Consider the following 15751-nt stretch of genomic DNA (forward strand, 5'->3'; position numbering starts at 1 on the left):
GGTGGTCACCGATTCTCTGCCTGAATTCCCTAATTGTTTTGCCCACGTAAAAGGCTTTGCATACGCAGTTCATGAGATAGACCACCCCTTTTGTACCGCAGTTGGCGAAGGTCCGTGGGACCAAGGTCTCGCCGTTGGGTAGAGTCACAGTTCTGCTTTCGTGGACCCAAGGGCACCGGGGACATTCCCCACATTGGAAGGTGCCGTTGGGGCCACTCCTCACAGATTTAGTGGGGTTGTAGTGACTGGCAGTAAGTTGATCACGTAGTGACCGTGCTCTACGGAAGACCACTTCCGGTGTATGTCTGATATATTTGGTCAGTACGTGATGATCAGCCAGGAGGTGCCAGTGTTTGGTTAGAATATTACGGAGTATGTTATGGTGTGCAGAGTAGGTCGTGATAAGTCTTACGGTTTCTATGGAGGGGGAGGGTTTCTTGCTTCAGTAAAGCAGTCCGTGGATGTGATAAGGACTTGTTAAATGCTTTACGCAAATTAGTGGAGGAATAACCTCGTCGTAGGAGGCGTTCGCGTAGTACTTTGGCCTGACGTAAGAAGTCACTGTGGTGTGTACAGTTCCTGCGTAACCGTAGATATTGGGCATAGGGAATGCTCCGTACCAGGGAATTCGGATGAGCACTGGTGGCAAACAACAAGGTGTTACCGGCCGTGGGTTTTCTGTACAGGTCGGTGCCTAACGTTCCGTCAGGTTGTTTGATAATGAGTAAATCTAGAAAGGGGATTTGCTCAGTCTCGATTTTGAAAGTAAATTTGAGGTTTAGGTCGTTAATGTCAAGTTGACGTAAAAATTGTAGGAATTTGTCCCTGGGACCCGTCCATACCATGAAAAGGTCATCAATGAAACGATACCATAAAAGGATATCGTTTAGAAATTCTGTATATTGGTCATGAGCATGGATATGTCGCTCCCAGCCGCCTAAATATAAGTTTGCATATGCTGGGGCGCACGACGTCCCCATTGCAACACCTTGTATTTGTAGAAATAATTGATCATTGAACGTGAAATAGTTTTTAGTCAATATAAAGTACAATAATGTCAATATAAACTGGTTCAAGGGCCAGGTCGTTGTGTCTTGTTCGGCTAAGAAGGAACCAGCCGTCCGTACGCCCTGCTCGTGGGGGATACTAGAGTAAAGAGCCTCAATATCAACAGCCACGAGCAGGGCGTCCGGAGGGATCTGGATTCCCTCAAGGTGTTGCAAAAGGTCGGTGGTGTCCCTAATGTAGGACGGGAGACTACGGACGTGGGGCATTAAGAAAGCGTCAACGAATTTACTCGCATTGTCTGTTAGAGAGCCTATACCAGACACTATGGGTCTTCCCGGAGGGATATGCACGGCTTTATGGGTCTTGGGTAGGGAATAGAAAGTGGGGGTGCGGGGAAATTTGGGGACCAGGAACTCCAGGGTATCTTTGTCAATGAGGCCCATAATATAGGCCTCAGTGCAAAGAGCCCAGAGTTCCTGTGCAAAGGAAGATATATGAGTAGCAGAAATGGGTCTATACCAATGTTTGTTATTGAGGATAGTGAGGTACATAGATTGGTATTGGTGATTGGTCATCAGGACAATATTACCGCCCTTGTCCGATTGTTTGATCACGACATCAGAGCGTTTCTGCAGGGACCGAAGAGCTCGGATTTGACTAGGGTCAAGGTTTGAGGGGAAGTCGGGCCATTTTTGTTTCTTGAGGTCACTAATAGTCGCTCGAAGAAAAGCCCATATCTCAGGGCAGGTATTGAGATCGGGGAATCTCCGAGATCGTAAGCGAAAGGACTTGGGTAAAGGAGTTGGTTTAAAGGTAACCGGAGGGCCAGATCTATTAGATGCAAGGGGGGCAGGGAAGGTTATCCCTGCTACGGGTTCGCTTGAAGGGACAATATCAGGGGCCCCGCAATCTTGTGAAGGCGCGGGGTCTCCGGTGTCACCCTCATCGAACAGGAGCATCAGGTCGCGGAGCGCCCTGAACTCCTCCATAGAGAAGCCTTTGGTGCGCTCGGCGAGCTCACGCTCCAGTCCTAGGTTAACACGATCCTTGTCGTAGATAAACCTGAAAGTTAAATTACGTGCAAAAAGGTATAGGGGGGATTGCTTGGGGCTTTACACACCCACAGAGAACTACTGAACGGGTGAGCTCATCCTTTTTGTACTTAAATTGTATCTATTTTTTTTGTTTATTGTACTTCCTAATGATTTTGCTGCAACAATAATTTTTCCATGTATGTCTTGAATTGTATAGTTATTATAATTATTATATGTTGTATCACAGATATGGCTCTCCTGAGGAAGCGGTGAAAACCGCGAAACCGGTCGAGAACCCAAGCTTTATTTGTGCCCACCATCACTATGGGGTGTAATCCTCTTGGTTGTATTTACTGCTTCTGCTTTTAATTACAACTGTATGTGACACTGTTATAACTTTTTAACTATGTTTTCAATTAAAATGGAATTTTATTATATGATTACCTTCCTCTTTACCTTTTCTTACTAAATATTTGGCTATACCTAGTACCGCAATAGTCCCCCCCCCCCTTTTTGGGTTTCCTTCCCTGCATGGGGTATCGAGATACTGGCCGACAGAAGCAGCTAACTGCGGCCGTTCTCTACCCCCTGCCTTTCTTTGTAAGTTAAAGTTAAGTTGACCATACAAGGCTCAATTTTGGTCAGTTCCTGCTGAATTGGACAAAACTTGAGATGTGGGTGGTGCTGTTGGCATCACCCGACTTAACCTTAATCCTATGCATTAAGGTGAAAAAACTTCTGGCAGTGACTAGCCCCCCAGCCCCCCCCCCCCCGTTTTACTTACCTGAGCCCCTTTATTCACTCAGTGGAGACGCACTCTCCCTCTCTGCATGGGGTACTGGCTCTTGATTGGATAGATTGATAGCAGCACAGCCATTGGCTCCCGCTGCTGTCAATCAAATCCAATGACGCGGGGGTGGGGCCGAGTCCGACATTCATGTCTATGGACGTAAATGCTGGACTCGGGAGCGTGCCCACAAGGTAACCCCCTGGGAGAGCGCTTCTCCTAGGGGGTTATCTGATAAGAGGAGGAGCCGCGAGAGTAGCCAAGGGACCCCAGAAGTCGAGGATTGAGGCCACTTTTTGCAAAGCGAGCTGCACAGTGGAGGTAAGTATGATATGTTTGTTATTTAAAAAAAAAAAAGATGAAGAGCCTTACAATCACTTTAAGGTGACAGTTGTTTAAGAAGGGAATTTCCCCTTACTTTAGAGATTTCCTCTCACCTCCTGTTGAGCCTTCAGGACAGAAAGTGAGGGGAAATCTTACAGTAGGACAAAGACAGCAAAAAATAAACTGACAGAGGTTTTAACCCTTTCCTACTGTATCCAAAACTGAAAAAAAAACTGGCATGTTTTTACACACTTTATCTTTACGCAAGGGATGGTAAGGCCTCTTTTTCTATGGTTTTGCCACCCAACTAAAGCCAGCCAGCCAACATACAACCAAAGTGGGCTGTTTACTTGCTGCAATGCTTTGCGGCAAATTTAACATGGCATGTTGAGTTGACAGGCGCCACCACCAGCCATTTAAGTCAGTGGGGTCATGCCATGACCTCTTGTCTGTAGGAGGGACATGCTTACACTGCAGCCTCAATGGAGTTTCCCTACCAAAGACCTTAGTGGAACTTTATTGATTGAAGATACTTTTGTTCCATTGTCCTAGTAGCCATACTCCACATTGAGTGTTTTGGGGTGTTTTCCTTAAAACGTGGGAGCTTTTGAGTCCCTGGCTCCTTTGACAATCCTGTCCTTTTTCAGAGGGTCTTGGTGGGTTCTTCTTTCCCCATTTATTGGACCACATTGGGTTCTCTCGGTCACATTTTAATGCATAAGCACCTTATCTCACCTGATGAAGCTAAATGCGAAACATGCTCATAAACAACACAACTGCTCATTGCTCTGTAATTTGGATCGCAACATCATCATTGTGATGCTTAGATATATATATATTTATATGTAAAGCTGTGCTGAACTGTGTAAAATATCAATGGGCTTGTTACAGGAGGTGTTTCAAAAATAATAATGTTCTAATTACATTTGGTTGTAATCATACAATAACTTTTTATCCTTGTTTTTATTAATGTACTATGTTGAGAAATGTATGTAAATAGATACATGGTTTTAGCAGTATACACATAAGTGTTTAGATTCTCCTTACCGATGGCACCTTTTGAATAGTCCAGGTCTTTTTCTCTTTTAGTTAATGTATGAAAACGGTAAAAAACAAAGAAACTGAACCACTCTGTAAACATACCTAAAGTCTGTCAAATTTTAGAGATGAGCTATCTATAGTCGTGGCCTTAATTAAACATCTCCCCACCTCAAACTTATATATGTTTGCAACAAATTATTGAGTGATGCCCCGTGGGACTGGTTTCCTTTGTAATGGTGAATTCATGTTTGCTGCAGAAGAAGATCGCTTTTGTTTAATAACTCTAGTCTGCCTGTTACTGGCAAATGAAACATTAATGACTCATTTTGAAGTTTGTCTATTCTGAGTTTTCATCTCACTTTCAAAGAACAGGATGAACCATGAAAAGACTTATCAACACATTTTTTTTTAATTGCCCTTTGAGGTGGCAATACATTATCAACTTTGTATCTAATTAATGGATTTATGTATAATTAATAGACAGTGCACTGAAGGTCTTCTTCTTGTAATTAAGCTTACTTTTTTGATTCGGAAATAGAAGTATTATGTGTTGTTTCTTGGCATTTGCCGATTAACTCTAGCTGGACTATTATTTTCTTGTGATCCAATTAGAAAAAGGTATGTGTTTATTTAGGTATTAATGTAAGTACCCACATGTAAATCTATGCCCACAGTTTTGCTAGGGCAGCCCAGAAAATGACGCTTTACATAATTTTGTAAAAAAAAGTGGGTATTCTTCAGGTTCAAGTGCTAGTGATTCTAGTGCTTTAAAGTGCTCTTTTTTTCATTGTATCATATTTCTTTTTTTTGTAAGTCATGAGAGGAAACACCCAAGTTTATTATTGTTATCTAGGTGAGTAGCATTGTGCAGGCAGTACTAGGGAAGCATGCTAAGTGGTCTATATTGCAATTTCACGTTGAGGCCATTAGGTTTTGAAGCTAATACAGCTCAAATGAGCAGTGATCACTCTACCCATTGGCAAAACGCCTCACAGTTTGGGTTTTGGTTAAATTAGATCCCTCTATTGAATTATAAATTGTTTGTATAGATCCATTTGTGGTGTTTCTTGAGAAAACAATAAAGATGAAGGACATTGATTATAGTCATTCTTAAAGGGGTTGTAAAGGTAAAAATTTTTTCACCTTAATGCATTATATGCATTAAGGTGAAAAAACTTTTGACAATACCGCCGCCCCCAGCCCCCCCGTTTTACTTACCTGACACCTCGAATCTCTGCTGCTCGTTCTCGTCATCTCCATTGCAGCTCAGCCTGGTCGCTGATTGGCTGCAGTGGATGGATTGAAAGCAGCGCAGCCATTGGCTCGTGCTGCTGTCAATCACATCCGATGACGCGGCGCGCCGGGGGCGGGGCCGAGTGATACAGCGAGCGGCTATAGCCGCCGGCTGTATCACGGGAGCGCGCCCGCAACAACTAACCACCATGCGAGGGAGCTCGCATTAAGGTGGTTATTTCTTGCGGGGAGGAGCTGAAACAGCCGCCGAGGGACCCTAGAAGAGCAGGTTCGGGGCCACTCTGTGCAGAACGAGCTGCACAGTGAAGGTAAGTATGACATGTTAGTTATTTTTTAAAAAAAATAAAATTACCTTTACAACCCCTTTAAGCTTCTTCTTAAGCTTATATCAATAGAGAAACCAATGGCATTTTTTCTATTCCTGTGCAAGTAGTTTTGCCCAGTACAAAATATAGCTCCTTTAAAGTCAGACTGCCCCACACCAAAGCACCCTCCTCTGCCTAAATTCATAACCTAAAACACAAAAGCAACCTTTAGGGCAGGCCATACATGGGTCGAATTTCGTAAGAAATTTCTTTCGAAAATCTTATCCAAGAATTTTCGTTTGTATTTCGCACCATTAGTGGGCTGCAGCAACAGCCGATTTTCGTGCAGCCATTGAATTTGAGAAATCGGACATGTTGGAAATTTTTTGAAAAATGAACAATTTTCTAATCAATGATGGGAGAATCGTGCGAGAAATGTAATTGAAAAAGAAATGAGCATGTGCAAGAAAAGAAAATTCCCGGAAAGAAAAGAAGATTCCTAGCCACGAAAATTCTTTTCTTTAGCAACATGAGGTGAAATTGAAAGCTTGGTTGGCCGAATTTCGAAATCAATGGTGGCACCATCGGATCACAAAATGCACAAATTTTCTGATTTTCAAAAGAAAATTCTTTCTAAATGAGACCCATGTATGGCCAGCCATTACCATGTCCCTTGACACATAACAAACCCCTAAAGGTCCCTAACACTTAACCTCTTTCCCTAATCACTAAACCCTTATGTTCCTAAATATGCAATTTGACCTGGCCCTACATAGCAAGCCTTTGAACCAATAGCTAGCAGTTCCACACCGAATCAAGAAGACTTCTTAACAGCTGCTGTGCAACTCCCATTAGGGGAAAGAGGACAAGGAGAGGTTGCTGGGGCGAAAGGGGGGTCATTTAATCGCTTGCCGACCAGCCGCCACAGTTTTACTGCGGCAGAATGGCACAGCTGGGCAAAATGATGTTACCTTACATCGCTTCCCCTTTTGGCCACTAGGGGCGCCACATGTGCCACGTGTGCCCGGAGCTGATGCGAGTGTGATCGCTTGTGACAGAGCGAGAACTGAGTGTAGACACACAGATCCCGGTTCTTTCAAGGGTGTAGGGACAGATCGTGTGTTCATACTAAGTATGAACACCGATATCTCTCTCCTAGACAGTCCCATCCCCCCACAGTTAGAAACACACATAGGGAACACAGTTAACCCCTTGATCGCCCCTAGTGTTAAACCCTTCCCTGCCAGTGACATTTACACAGTAATCGGTGCATTTTTATAGCACTGATCACTATATAATTGTCAATGGTTTCAAAAATGTGTTAAAAGTGTCCGATGCGTACGCCATAATGTCGCAGTCCCGATAAAAATCGTAGATCGCCGCCATTACTAGTAAAAAAAAATAATAATAAAAATGCCATAAATCTATCCCCTATTTTGTAGACGTTATAACTTTTGCGCAAACCAATCAATATACGCTTATTGCGATTTTTTTTTACCAAAAATATGTAGAAGAATATATATCGGCCTAAACTGAGGAAAAAATTCATTTTTTTGATAAAAAATGTGGGCTATTTATTATAGCAAAAAGTAAAATATATTGTGTTTTGTTCAAAATTGTCGCTCTTCTTTTAAGGCGCAAAAAATAAAAACCGCAGAGGCGATCAAATACCACCAAAAGAAAGCTCTATTTGTGGGGGGAAAAAAAGACGTCAATTTTGTTTGGGTACAGTGTTGCACGACTGCGCAATTGTCAGTTAAAGCGACGCAGTGCCGAATCGCAAAAAATGGCCTGGTCATTGAGCAGCCAAATCTTCCGGGGCTGAAGTGGTTAAAGGATAACTGTACTAAAATTACAGTTGTGCTTTTATAACCTTTAACAAACAGATTTCATAATCCTACAGTCAGATAAGTGAAAGTTTTAATTGATTGTGAGGAATTAATAGACTGATAAAATGGTTAAGTTCAACAAGTTCACTCATGAAAAGAATGCAGTGAATGTATCTAGATAAATGTTTAACCACTTCAATACCGGGCCTATTCTGGCACTTTTCTCCTACATGTAAAAATCATAATTTTGTTGCTAGAAAATTACTCAGAACCCCCAAACATTATATATATTTTTTTAGCAGACACCCTAGGGAATAAAATGGCGGTCATTGCAACTTTTTATCTCGCACAATATTTGCGCAATCATTTTTCAAACACTTTTTTTGAAAAAAAACAATTTCATGAATTATAAAATAACAAAACAGTAAAGTTAGCCCAATGTCACGCTTTAAAATTGCGCACACTCATGGAATGGTGCCAAATTTTGGTATTTAAAAATCTCCGTAGGCAGCTCTTTGAAAATTTTTACAGGTTACCAGTTTAGAGTTACAGAGGAGGTCTAGTGTTAGAATTGTTGCACACGCTCTACTGCACGCGGCGATACCTCACATGTGTGGTTTGAACGGCGTTTACATATGTGGGTGGGACTTGCGCGTGCGTTCCCTTCTGAGCGCAAGCTACCGGGGACAGGGGCATTTAAAAAAAATATATTTATTTTTTTATTTTACTTCCTTTTTTTTTTTTTACACTTTTTTTTTACATTTTTATTTTTTGATCACTTTTATTCCTATTACAAGGTAAACATTCCTTGTAATAGAAATCTATTTGACCGGTCCTCTTTATGGAGAGATGCGGGGTCAATAAGACCCTGCATCTCTCCTCCAGGTTGGAAAGCATTAGATTGTGAAAAAAAATCACCAATCTCATGCTGACAGCCGCGATTGCGGCTTTATTTACATCCGGCGGTCATAGAGATGACTGGTGACCACCTGGTCACCGGAAATCTCTATCGTCGTCATCTGGCGCCGGCCGATTCTTTCTCCGGGCCCCCCGATGGCACGGGAGAGCCCGGAGAAGCACCGGATGGCGGCAGGAGGGGGGGAGTCCCCTCCCGTCGCCTATTAGAACAATCAAGTGGCGGAACTGCCGCTATGATCGTTCTTATCGTGCACAGAATCGCCGGCTGCAAAGAATAATATCTGAATGATGCCTGTAGCTGCATCCCCGCACGACGTCATTTGACTATGTGCGGTATTGAAGTACGTCAAGGACGTCATTTGACTATGTGCGGTATTGAAGTACTTGCCTTACTTATTATATATGAAACAATTATTTTTTTACTCTTTTTATCTTGGCTTTGTTATAGGTGAACCATGTTACATTTACAAAGGTAGTTTCTTTTTATATAGACTTCACTTTTCTGTGCTCTGTGCTCATGTTCTCTTTAGAGTTGTAATTTATGACCTTCAGCCAGTTCCATTTCAAGGTCACTGACCTCCATCCTCCTTATTCCATCTACAGTTTCAATCCGAAGTGCCATCTTTACTGCAGCCTTTGTTGCTGGGCATTCCATTCTTAATTTACATGTATTTCTTTCTGAAAGCTTTAAGCTTTCCCTGTGTGATCTAGAGTTACGTAAATGTCTTTATTATTTTCCATTAGTTGATCCGACATAATCCGTTATTGTCAGTTGTTACTGTTTGGAGTGAAATTAGTCAGATCTCTTGTACACCTGAGATCTGAGGTCTGTGAGTACTGCAGTGATTACAGCTTGTTTTTGCTGTCAGGATGACTTTTCTTTCTGTTATTTCAGTCTAGACTTAGTTAATTACCAGACTGAAGGGGATCTTTGTGCAATGGAATAGATAAAATTGTTCTTTTGATTTTTTTTTTTTTTTTTTGATGAACCTTTAGGTCAGTTGCTACAATAACATTTTTCTTTATGGCTCTTTTATAACAAGATGGACAACAAGAATATAAGAGATCATTATTTTAACATTCAGCCTATATGGGCTTCCAACATTTGCGATTGCTTATACCTGTTCTGCACATTCACATGGTTCTCTCAAAATCATGATAACTAAGGGTGCAACGACTGGAAAATGGGTTAAGGGGTCCCTGCTATAGTGGTCCTGCTACTAAGACTTGTAATTGAGTGAAACAGTGAAATCTTACTCTCATAAATCCTGAATGTCTTCAATACCCCCTGAGAATTTTAGGTATTTATTACTATCCTTGCATGTTCCAAATTTATCCTGATGCATTAAATAATAATTAAAATAATTATAATACCGACAGTGATACTGTGAATCCCTTATAAAGGCAACAAAAGGTGTGAAGACCCAGAAACTTGGTCACAGTGGGCTCACTCATAGAGTTTCTCAAAGATATAAGAACCTGCCCTGCCCATGTACAGCTTTCTCCTTTTTGCAAGTTTTCAGCAGATCCGAGTGGCTGCCAATGCCACTTTCTTTGTGCCTTGTAAATGTGATGTCTTGGCTTCTGATGTGTTGCTGTACATTTAAGGAGGATGGTGCTTCCTCCAGGTGATCCTGCTCTTAATTTGCACATTGCTTTTTATCCCCCATAGGTAGGGACTTGAGTAGTTTTGAGTTAGGGAACACACCTCACAGAAGAACCACAGCATGACAGTGTGGCTTCCACATGTATTTGCAAGTGTTTGCAACAAAAACTCTTTTTTTTAACCTGAGTAGTTAGTTGTTTTTTTAGCTAGCTAGATTGAAAGTGTTCTGGGCTCCCTTGGTATTGTTTTTGTATATTGCCCTGCCCATGTGCACCTTTCTCAGTTTTGTTCGTTTCAGACTGACCTGAGCGACTTCCATTGTTGCTTTTTAAAGCAAAAAATGAAATTTCAGTTTTGGGTGAACTGCTTCTTTATGTTTTTGGGTTGACGTACGATTGACGGCTTTCCCAGACTAGTAGTGAGGTATAGGAAATAAGAGAGTGTTGGACATTCCATGCCTTCACCAGAAGTCAAAATTTGCATAATAAAGCACTTGAGGTGAAAGTGTTTAAATAATAAGTCACTTTTTGAAATCAACGTGGCCATGTGGGTCTCCCCCCACACAGCCCATCATTCATTTATTCACACAGCTCTGTATATGAATGAACTACAAGCCCGGCATCCTTTGCGGCTGCTGGCTTTAAGTTCTCAGTGAACATTGACAGGAAGAATCAATGAACTACCATGGCACAAACAGATCTGCATGGCACCAGCAATCTGCTGCTCACTAGTGCAATGCTTTACAGGCTCCAAAATAAATAAATAAATGTACATTTCTCTTTCGTTCATTGACAGACACAGCGCTTCTGTATTCAGAACCATAGGGTTATACCGCCCTCTACAGGAGTAGGACACTAGGCAGAAAAAAGACTTGGCTACGCTTGGCCAATCCTAGTTGGTATACATTCCCCTCTCTGCTATAGGCCTTCAGTTTTTTTTCTGCCTAGCCAAGAGTAAGGACCTAGTTCCCTGCTGGGATTTCTGGCCCTGGCACATTTTTTTTTCTTCTTTTTAAACAAATCTTTTTTTCTGGATTTTTTTCTTGCGAGATCTACAATCAACTGCAGGACTGGGCGACGGGCTGGACTTCTAGATCCAGTGGTCCCTCCAGTCTGGCCAGTGAGCGTGCGCAGAGCTCAACTCCGCGCTAGGTCGGCCGCGACATAGCCCCACTGGATGGGGGCTAGACGACAAGTTAAACGCCTCACGAGGTGACATACAACTGGGTCTCGGGCCTGAGTCAAAGCGTTCCTCCTGGCCGACAGCCCCCCATTTCGATGGTGAGGAGGTTCTGTCTGGAGTGGCGCCTGCCCAGTTCCTAGTATAGTGAGTAAATGTCCCCTCTCTCCCCTTGGATGTTTTTGGGGTGGATGCAGGCCCCTCCCTGGGTCGGTCAGACCTGCAGGTTGCCCTCCTTCCCTCAGACCCCCTCTCCCTGGGGTTGGTGGTCCTTGTGGGTCCTCCTGGTGACCTTCCCTCCCACCCTGCGCCCACTCAATCCACCCCCCTCCACATTGTGTGGTGTGGTGGTTGGTGTTAGGGGCTAGTGTCATGCATGGTACTGGTGCTGGGGGGGCCCACCGCTGATGGCTGTGCTTACCGGCTGGGGGGGTGCTGGATCCTTTTGCACAAATCTTCTCTCCACATGTAGCTTTTGGCTGGGCTCCAGGGATCCCTCCTGGGAGCCTCATGAGTGTGGCCGGGGGCCATTTTGCCGTAGCCGGCGCCATTTTCTTTGTGTCTGCATGCTTTCTTATGGCCAACGGCCATGTTTTTGTAGTCCGGTGGCCATGATATGGTGGTCTAGTGTGCTCATGGAGCGGCGGCCATTACTGTGAAGCCCTGGACAGCATTTTAGCTGTGGGAGCTCCTCCTTTTACCCTGGTGCTGACTCGGGGGTTGTTCCTCTTCCTTGGACGCCACGTGTGAGCAGTGCTATATCTGAGGCAGCAGGTGCTACGCTGGTGGGGTGCTGTGTCGGTGGTGTCCCTTCCTCTCTCTCTGCTGCAGGCTGTGGGGTGCCCATATGATCTAGTGGTGCTACCAGCATGGGGGGTGTCCCATAGCAGTGATCGCATTTGATGTGGTGGGTCCCCCTTCATCCCCTATGGAGTCTCAGGAGCAGGTTTCCCCACCTGACCCCCTCTCAGATGCTGCAGATCCCTCTGGGTCCCAACCATCCTTTGACACAGTGACGGTGGTTCTAGAGTCCTTTGTTTCCTGGGTGGAGGTGGCTTTTGGGCGGCAGACTAGCAAGAAGCAACCCCTGCCTTCCCCTGCTTCATCTGTCTTGTCAGATCCTGAATCAGACTCGGCCGCTGCGGATGTGGCCCACCCTGTGGGGTTTGCTGCCGCGCTCCCTGACTTCTCAGATAGTGAGAATGATTTCTCCACACCTGTGGCTGCGCATTAGAAGGCACTGGTAGACGCACTGATTACATCTTTAAAAATGGAGTATGCAGCCATGGCTGCGGCAGAGGTGCCGGCCCCCTTTGGCACCCACAAGCCGTCTCGCACGGTGAAAGTTTTTCCTTACCGCTCCTATTTTGACAAATTTGTCTATGAAGATTGTGAACGTCCAAAACGTCCCTTTCTGGTCCCAAAACGCTTTGCTGTGAGGTACCCCTTTGAGGAGAGCCTCCTCAAGAAGTGGACAACTCCCACCAGTGGTGGATCCCCTTGTCTCTAGGTGGAACAAAGCAAGTAGAAGAATCTCCAGCTTTTAAAGATCCAGCTGACAGAAAAGTGGAGTCTCTGGCCGTTCTCTATTGCGGGTTCTGTGCTTAGGCCAGTCTTGGCCATTGCCCTGGTGTCGCAAACGGAGTGGGCAAAGCTCCGTTAGTGTTTGCTAAATTGGTGGATCAGTTGGTCCAGGGGCTGCAGTTTGTCTGCGATGCCTCCTTGGATGCAGCTCCCTTGATTTCTAAGCTGTCTGCTGGTCTGCGGACAAGACTTCTAAAAAGGCAGCTCTGACTGATTTAGCCTTTCAAGGCGATCGTCTGTTTGGGGCTACCCTGGATGACATGATTAAGAGTGTCACTGGGGGAAGAGTACCTTTCTTCCACAGTCTAAAAAGAGGAAGGAGCCTCGTCACAGACGTGGCCCTTCCTTCTCGGCACACAAAAAGTTTTTTCGTCCCTCTGGGTCCACTGACAAGGGATCAAAGTCTTTCAAGCCCTCCCCGGGAGGTTCCAAGCGACCCTGGTCTGGCATGCCGAGAGCGGGTTTCTCTAGACCCGCTGACAAGGTCCCTTCAGTATGAAGGTGTGTCTGGGGTGGGGGGATGTCTTCACTGGTTTCCGGGCCCATGGACCTCTTTGATAAAGGTCAAGTGGGTCCACAAAGTAATTCTGTCTGGTTACAAGATAGAGTTCCAGTCTTGTCCCCCGAAAAGATTTTTCCCTTCCAATGTGCATCTGTCCCCAGACCACTTGCAAGCCCTCCGTGGCGCTGTGCATGACCCCTTGCTTCAGGGGGAGATTGTCCCGGTTCCAGTGTCGGAAAGTTTTCACGGGTTTTATTCAAATCTGTTCATGGTCCCAAAGAAAGAGGGCACAGTATGCCAATTCTGGACCTCAAGTCCCTGAACTGCTTTGTGTGGGTTCGGAAGTTCAAAATGGAGTCCATTCACACTGTGATGGCATCCCTTCATCAGGGGGACTTTCTTGCTTCTATTGACATCAAAGATGCTTACCTGCACATTCCAATATGTGCCCGACACCAGCGATTCCTCTGTTTTTGCTGTGGGAGAGGAGCACTATCAGTTTGTGGTCTCGCCTCCGCTACTTGGGTCTTCACAAAAGTGTTGGCCCCGGTTCTGGCGTTGCTGCATCAGCGGAGAATTGTGGTTCTGGGCTATCTGGACAACCTCCTTCTGCGAGCGGAGTCCTCTGCTACCTTAATGGGTGACGTGGATACCATTATTTAGACTCTGACAGAGTTTGGTTGGCTTCTAAACTACCATAAGTCTGCTCTGATTCTAGCCAGAAAATTGGATTATCTGGGGCTGACTCTGGATTCAGCTCTGGCCAGAGTGTTCCTTCCCCTGGACAAACTCCAAAAGTTGCATGCTGTGATTCATCTACTGCTGTCCAGCAGGTGGGCCTCCCTGCGGACTTGCATGCGGGTAGGGGGCCTGATGGTCTCTACCTTCAAGGCGGTTACATTTGCACAGTTCCATACGAGACCCCTGCAAAAGGAGATCCTGGTGAAATGGGACAAACGTCTGGGGTCTTTAGCACAGTGGTGTATTGGGTAACACTCTCGCCTAGCAGTAAAAGGGTCACTGGTTCAAATCCCAACCATGACACTACCTGCCTGGAGTTTGCATGTTCTCACTGTGCCTGCGTGGGTTTTCTCCGGGTACTCCGGTTTCCTCCCACACTCCAAAGACATGTTGGTAGATTAATTGGCTTGTGTCCAAAATTGGCCCTGGTATATGAATGTGAGTTGGGGACCTTGGATTCTGGGCTCCTTGAGGGTAGGGACCAATGTGAGTGTGCAATGTATGTGTGGAGCGCTGTGTAAAAAATTGACGGTGCTGTATGGGTACCTTAAAATAAATAGGGATATTTGTAGACACCCACACTCACTCAGGTTGAACTAGATGGACTGGTGTCTTTATTCAACCTTACTAACTATGTAACTATGTAACAATCCGATTCAGCTGAGCCAGAAAACCAAGGGTTCCCTAGTCTGGTGGCTTCGCTCTTTTCATCAGGGCTTTTCATCAGGGCAAATCCTTTCTCCCCTTGTGTTGGACAGTGGTCACCACCGATGCCAACCTGTCCAGGTGGGGAGGTGTCCTGGGCCTGAGCTCCGCTCAGGGTCACTAGACGCTTGAGTAATCCAGACTACCAATCAACATCCTGGAACTCTGGCAGTCAGACTATGCCTGGATCATTGGACGGATCGACTTCAGGGGCTCCCAGTACGGATTCAGTCAGACAATGCCACGGTGGCCTATGTCAATCACCAGGGATGAACAAAGAGTGTGTTGGCAGCCCTGGAAGTAGCCAGCATTCTCTGGTGGGCAGAACGCTCCGTTCCGGCCATCTCCGCCGTCCACATTCCAGGAGTGGAAAACTGACAGGCGGATTACCTCTGCTCGCAGGGTTTCGGAACTGGTGGCGTTATCTTGTCGTATGCCTTACCTGGTGGTCCACAAAGATAAGGTGGTTCTTTGCCCTTGTCCGTCGTTCCTTCCTAAGGTAGACTCTGATTTCCATTTGAATGAAAACATTATGTTGCCTTCCCTGTTCCCCAGGCCAAAACATCCTAGGGAATTTGCCTTGCATGCCTTGTATGTGGTTCAGGCGATTCGGGTCTATTTGGCAGCCATTGAGTCTTTTTGGATGTCAGACTCACTGTTTGTTATCACGGATGGGCAAAGAAAGGGGCTATCCGCTTCTTCTGCGACCATTTCTAGATGGATCAGACAAACGGTGTCTCAATCCTATTCTGTCGGGTCAAGTTCCTCCTTTCCCTTTTACAGCGCACTCTACTCGGGCGCTTAGTGCTTCTTGGGCCTTCCGTCATCAGGCGTCATCGATGCGAGTTTGCATGGCGGCCATTTTGTTGTCGGTGCACACTTTCACTAAATTCTACAAAGTGGATGTTCTGGCATCTGCGGATACTTCTTTTGG

At 45.1% G+C, this 15751-nt stretch overlaps 1 protein-coding gene across 1 annotated transcript in view; it reads left to right on the forward strand.

The window, feature by feature from the left end:
• Positions 1–15751, forward strand: part of NBAS (NBAS subunit of NRZ tethering complex) — a 1128646-nt gene that overhangs the window by 1027616 nt on the left and 85279 nt on the right. The window lies entirely within an intron of this gene.

The sequence above is a fragment of the Aquarana catesbeiana genome, linkage group LG04 (assembly GCF_042186555.1).
Source record: "Aquarana catesbeiana isolate 2022-GZ linkage group LG04, ASM4218655v1, whole genome shotgun sequence".
NCBI lineage: Eukaryota > Metazoa > Chordata > Amphibia > Anura > Ranidae > Aquarana > Aquarana catesbeiana.